A 5,921-nucleotide genomic window follows, 5' to 3' on the forward strand; every position below is an offset into this window, starting at 1 on the left:
GGTCTCTCTACAGAAATTCCAATGGAGCATATTGAGAGCTTCGAAAAAGTCTGCAGTTTCACTCGCGCGAATGGTGTTCCACCAGATTACATCAGGTGCATGTTATTCCCATTCTCTCTTGATGGAAAAGCTGCACGGTGGTTGAACTCTCTCCCTACCGGCTCTCTCACTTCATGGGAACAGGTCCGATCAGCGTTCCTCAGCCATTTCTACTCTAAGGCGAGAACAGCTGCATTGAGGAACAAGATCACCTCCTTCAGACAGCTCACTGATGAGCTTTTCTGCGACGCATGGGAGCGCTTCAATGACTATCGCAGAGAATGTCCTCACCATGGATTTGATGATGATTATATCCTGGACATTTTCTATGATGGAGTGGACTGGAAATACCAAGGTGCTCTAAACTCTGCGAGCAATGGAGACTTCATGACTCAAACCACTGCTGGAGCGTTTAAGCTGATTGAGAACATGGCTGCTAGCTCAGCTAATAAGAAAGAGGAGAGTGATTGCTCCAAGAAAGGAAACAGTTCTGACGCCCAAAAAATAGATTAGCTGACTGCCAAGGTTGATCAGCTACTGAAAAACAACCAAGGACACGTTTTCAGCATGGAACAACCTACGGCCGGGCATATTCAGAACCAGAACCAGCGACAACCGCAGAGCAATCCACATGCTGTTCCAGCTACCGGGAACAGTCAACCAGATGAGCTGAAGGGTCTGGGTATGATGATGCAACAGCTGTTGCAGGGTCAGCAGGTTCAGACCAAGGTGTTGAATCAGGTAACCACGGAAATAGACACCAGGATGGGCAACATGTTCACTGAGCTGAATAACAAGTATGACAATCTTGCGATCCATATAAGAAAGATCGATGTTCAGCTTGCTCAAACAGCTGAGAGTGTCAAGAGGCAACAAGAGACGCTCCCTGGAAGAACTGATAAAAATCCTAGGACTGAGCACTGTAATGCAATAGAGCAGCCGTTTGCTGAGACTATTCTAGTCGCAGAAGAGAACACAGAGCAGTCTGCTAGCTCTGAAGTGATTGCTCCTAGCGAACCTGCTGAAACTCCACCAGTCCGAGTCTATGTTCCTAAGGTTCCCTATCCAATTCCACCTAGACATCTGATGGATCCCATTAGTGAAGAGCAGCTGATAGGTTTTAACAAGATGGTGAGAAGGCTTCCTAAAGAACTTGCATTCGAAGATGCTCTGCAGATTCGTCCATTGCTCCAGTTCTTTAAACACTGTAGAGAGACTCAAGAGGAGATCAAGGTCCTCTATATCAAAGCACTGTCTACACCAGCATTGAAGGTATTGCCTAAGGTTGATGATCCTGGAAAGTTTGTTTTCCCATGCTCCATCGCAGGAACAACCTTCAAGGATGCTCTTTGTGACTCTGGTTCTTGTGTGAATCTCGTCTCAAAGGCTATTGTAGACGATTTGGGTATTGCTGATGTTGAGCGTTCTCAGCTGACCCTGACCTTTGCAAACTCTTCCAGAGCAGTCCCATATGGAACCATCCGCAGCCTTCATGTTCAAGTAGGGGAATGCATTGTTCCTGCTGAGTTTCAAGTTGTTGAGATGAACAAGGATCATGAGATGCCTTTGATATTTGGAAGGACATTCATGGCTACTGTTGGAGCAACCATCGATATGCCCAACAAGAGAGTCTGCTTCTCCAACATCAACAAGAAAGTTTTCTACAAGGCTGTACCCACCAGATCTTCCTCATCACACGCCTCTCGCATCTCAGTGTTTGATGTAGAAAAGCTGAAGGTTGTTCCAGAGAAGGAGCATGGTGATAAGGGTGAGAGCAGGCTGTTCTCTGATGAAGATCCTAGCACTGATCCTACTAAATTCAGAGGGAATTCAAGGGTGAAACAGAAAGTCCAGAAGAAAAGGATCAAGGGAGATCCTACAATGACTTTGATACCTCTCAAGTGTGATGAGAACTCCATTGAGTATGAGGTAAAGTGCAAGGGTACCTCTAAACCGTTCTCTAAAGTCAGAGCTATTCTCACACATGAGCTGAAGGAGAAAGGGGAAGCTGCTGTGAAAGGGTTGTTGAGCAGAGTTTTGAAGCTGAACATGTCTGATTGTGGAGCTTGTTTTGGAACAAGCCCTCCTGCTCAACCCGACTGATCCCAGTCACCAAGTCAAGCTAGAGACTTAAACCAAGCGCTTGGTGGGAGGCAACCCACTGGTGAGTGTCATTAACATTAGGATTTTCTTTTTACTTATTTTTGTTTTTAGTTTGTTGAGTCTCAGGTCACAAATCAGAAAATCCGAGACCCTTGACTGGAGCAAGCAGCTGGCTGCTCTCATTCCAGAGCATCCTTTACCGGAGCAACCGCGTCTTGCTCTGTCAGGCTGCTCCGCGCCAGGTAAGTATCTCGAACAAAAAAAAAATGTTTATTCTTGATTTCACCTTCTCTCTGATTTATTTTCACACCAGGGACGTTGTGAAGTAAGTCTGGGGGAGGGTTTTCGTCGTTTACTAACTCGTTTCTTTCTTTTGTTTTTCTTTTGGGTCAATTTGAGTCAGTTTTTATTGAGTCAGTCAAAATTTTGTGGGAATTAGGACCTTATTCCGTGTTGATCACTAACCACCTCGTGCTTTAGTTATCTTATTCAGTGACCTTAGCAGTGGCGAAAGACACACATGTGGACCTGGAACACCCTGACATATCTCACTTGATTCTCCAGAAGTTCTCAGCCGATCAGGTTACACTGGGTAGACTTAACTCCACCTTACTTGAACCTAATCTTGACTGAAATTCTTCTTGTTATGGGCATTAGATCAGGGAAACGAGAACACACTCAGGACTTCTTATCCTTTTTATCCATCTTGCTGATCCTGAGTGGCTAGCTCATCTTTAGCTAGTTCCCACCCTGCACCTTAGCCTTTATTCCACCTTCATGCATTTGTTTTTCAGTGTCATATGTGCAGATATGTGCAAAAAGGTCGGAGAGGAAAGGATCAACGCAGCCTCCTACTCGTTACTGCTGCAGAAATTATGTCAGAAAGGAGAACAAGCAGATTAAGGGAGCAACCGCTCCATAACCAATGAACTGCGCAAGAGCAGGGGTGGAGAACCAGAATGGTCGCGAAATCAGAACCACCAGTGGCACTCAGAACGATCATGTATTACCTCCTTCTTCGTCACATCACCATATCAGTCTTCAAAAAAAAAAAAAAAAAAAAAAAAACGAGATTAATGTGATGGAGAAGGGGAAGAAAGAAAAAAAACATGGAGCCACTGGAAAGGTCGAGCAAGAAGTTGGTACCAAGTATTGAAGAGTGTGTAGAGGAAAGAGGAAAGCAGAACAATCAGTTGCCTGTTCCGTCATCAGAACAGTCGCACCAGATAGAGCAAAAACGAGTAGAGGCTGTGGACATCAATGGATCTATCCTCTCTTGCCATTTTGTGTGATATCCTGCATCCTCTTCAATGAAATGGTAGCCCCTAAACACTTTTAACTCCACCATTAAATAACCTGTTCCACACCTAGACCGTCTACCCTGAATGATGCCTGTGATGAGAAGCTCACGCTACTCTTAAATGAATGTAGGGAGTTCTGTCTCGATAGTGTTGCTTTTTCAGGTTTGAGATGAAGAGTATGGAGCCGATTTTTGAACAGCAGTCAGTGGGGTTCCGGTAAGGGTGTGTTGTCCTAGTTTTACTGCTTGTATGGTTCAGAGATTCGTGGTTAAAGTATGGTTGCTGAGAATAGGAGAGTTCCCACACTTTCAAACCTTTCTCCCTGTTCTTGATACTTGACATTGTTTGAGGACAAACAAGGATCTAAGTCTGGGGGAATTGATATATGGTGTTTTATACATCTTGTATATATGTTTTTAAATTGGTTTTCAAGTCTTTATCGAGTCTTCCTAGTCCTTTTCGAGTCATTACAGGTCTGGAGTTGCATTGGATGGGAGATGAACCAGCTGGAACAAAAGAGGCAGAAAACAGTGCAATTTGGTGATTTTCACGCAGAACAGTCTTGATGACTGTTCTGGATAGCGGAGCAACCCGAGTGACTGTTCCGAGGGAGTGTTCCAGCGGCAGAGATTTTTAAGGAAACAACAACCTATTTCGGGATTTGCCCTAATCTCTCTATTTTCTCTCCCAGCTGCCTGTGGCTTTGATATATCATATTTTATGTTTCTCTTTATCATTCTACGCTAGTTTACAGAGAGGAACCAGACCCAAAAACTCCATTGTTGGATTTGCTTATTGTAAAGGGAGAAGGATCTCTACACTCTTGAGAAGAATCCTGAACCCTATCTCTTTTATTTTATTGATTCAGCATGTTTTCTTCATCTGTTATCTCTGTGTTTTCTTGCTCCATGGCTGAGTAGTCAGCTTGCTTAGTCTAGGGTGTTAGGGTGTTAGATCCGTGAGCTTGACATAAATAAGTTATAAATCGATTGTCTTCATTCATTGTTGTTCTTAAGGCTTGCATCAAGTTAACCACTTAGTGCCTGATTCTAGGTTTAATCTATTCATCAAAAGTGTTATAGGTTGCTAGACATAACTTGAATGAGCATTGCATCCCTAATCAGCGAAAGTAGATATTAGGGTGTTTTGTGAACATATCGGACTTGATCTCTATTGCTTGCTGTCGCATCTTGATCCAAACGAGAGTTTAGGTATCAAGATCGATCAGCATAGGGGGCAGTTCCACGACAGTGGGCTGTTCTACTTGAGTGATCCGAGTTCTAGACTGGTCTTTAATCGAACTTGAATAATTGTTTGGCTCACACTTGTTTAACACCCGACCAAACCACCCTAGGCTAGCATTTTAATCATCTGAAATCTTTAATTAATCTTTTTACTTGTTTGCTACGAAATCAACTTTAAAACCCCCATATTGTTTTAGCTTGATATTGATCCCATAAAGATAAAGTGTAATAGTTGGTCTCTGTGGATTCGATCCTAAAGTGCTACATCGACATACCATTCGATTGTGGTAGTGTGCACATTAGGTTATTTGGTGTGCGTATACACGTAATATCAAGCATCATTATTCAAACAACTGAAATGTCAATTTTTTAACCACTCACTTTCTTTCGGACTTGGCTATAAGCATTGGCTTTTGAATAACATATTTCTTTTGTTATGTGGATCGGAGTACGATATTCATATGATTATATGTCTGTAGAATCTGCACACTAGTATTTTTCACTAATGCTGCTGGTGTTTTACTATTTGAATCCAACTTGATCATATGTAGATCTTTCTTAGAAAAACTATATATATAGAATTATGTGGGTATTACTTAAATGTTATACAATTTTATGTTATAGTTGAATAATGTTATAGTCCACCAAAGTGTACGGAGATAAATGCATATTGACGAAAATTTCATAAGACCACGATATGGTCAATATATTCCCCTACGTATACCTACATTATATAATTAACGTATACACAGAAAATGTGTAATCTAGATTATCATAATACTCTATAACTTTAACCCATACCATTAACGAAAAGAAAAACTTCCAACTCAGACCTAAACCATTTGTAAGCATCATTATTCAAACAATTTAAATGTTCATTGTTTTAACCATTCACTTTCTTTCGAAGTTGGCTATAAACATTTTCTTTTGAATTACATATTTCTTTTGTTATGTGGAACGGAGATCATATGATTATATGTCTGTAGAATCTGCCCAACTGTGTTATGTTGCAGTTACAAATTTTTTTTGTTGCAAACATGTTCTAACAACGCTTCAATAAATCCTAGCATATATCTATCTATACATATGTATCAAAGGACAATACTTTCTTATTTACTACATGACTCTTTGTTAGAACATTAGTTTTGCACTACTGAAAGTATCCTTCATACGATCATATCGCCAAATACCATAGGAAGTTAGCTAATGGATACATAATGAATAAAGTGCGATC

General features: G+C 41.4%; 1 non-coding gene across 1 annotated transcript; it reads right to left on the bottom strand.

Annotated features, from left to right (window-relative positions):
- Nucleotides 1-231: 231 nt before the first annotated feature.
- Nucleotides 232-338, bottom strand: LOC125578732. Its single transcript, XR_007316815.1, has one exon. It is a non-coding gene; the product is annotated as a small nucleolar RNA R71 (small nucleolar RNA).
- Between the last annotated feature and the right edge of the window lie 5,583 nt (nt 339-5,921).

Source organism: Brassica napus, chromosome A9 (genome assembly GCF_020379485.1).
Source record: "Brassica napus cultivar Da-Ae chromosome A9, Da-Ae, whole genome shotgun sequence".
Classification (NCBI taxonomy): domain Eukaryota; kingdom Viridiplantae; phylum Streptophyta; class Magnoliopsida; order Brassicales; family Brassicaceae; genus Brassica; species Brassica napus.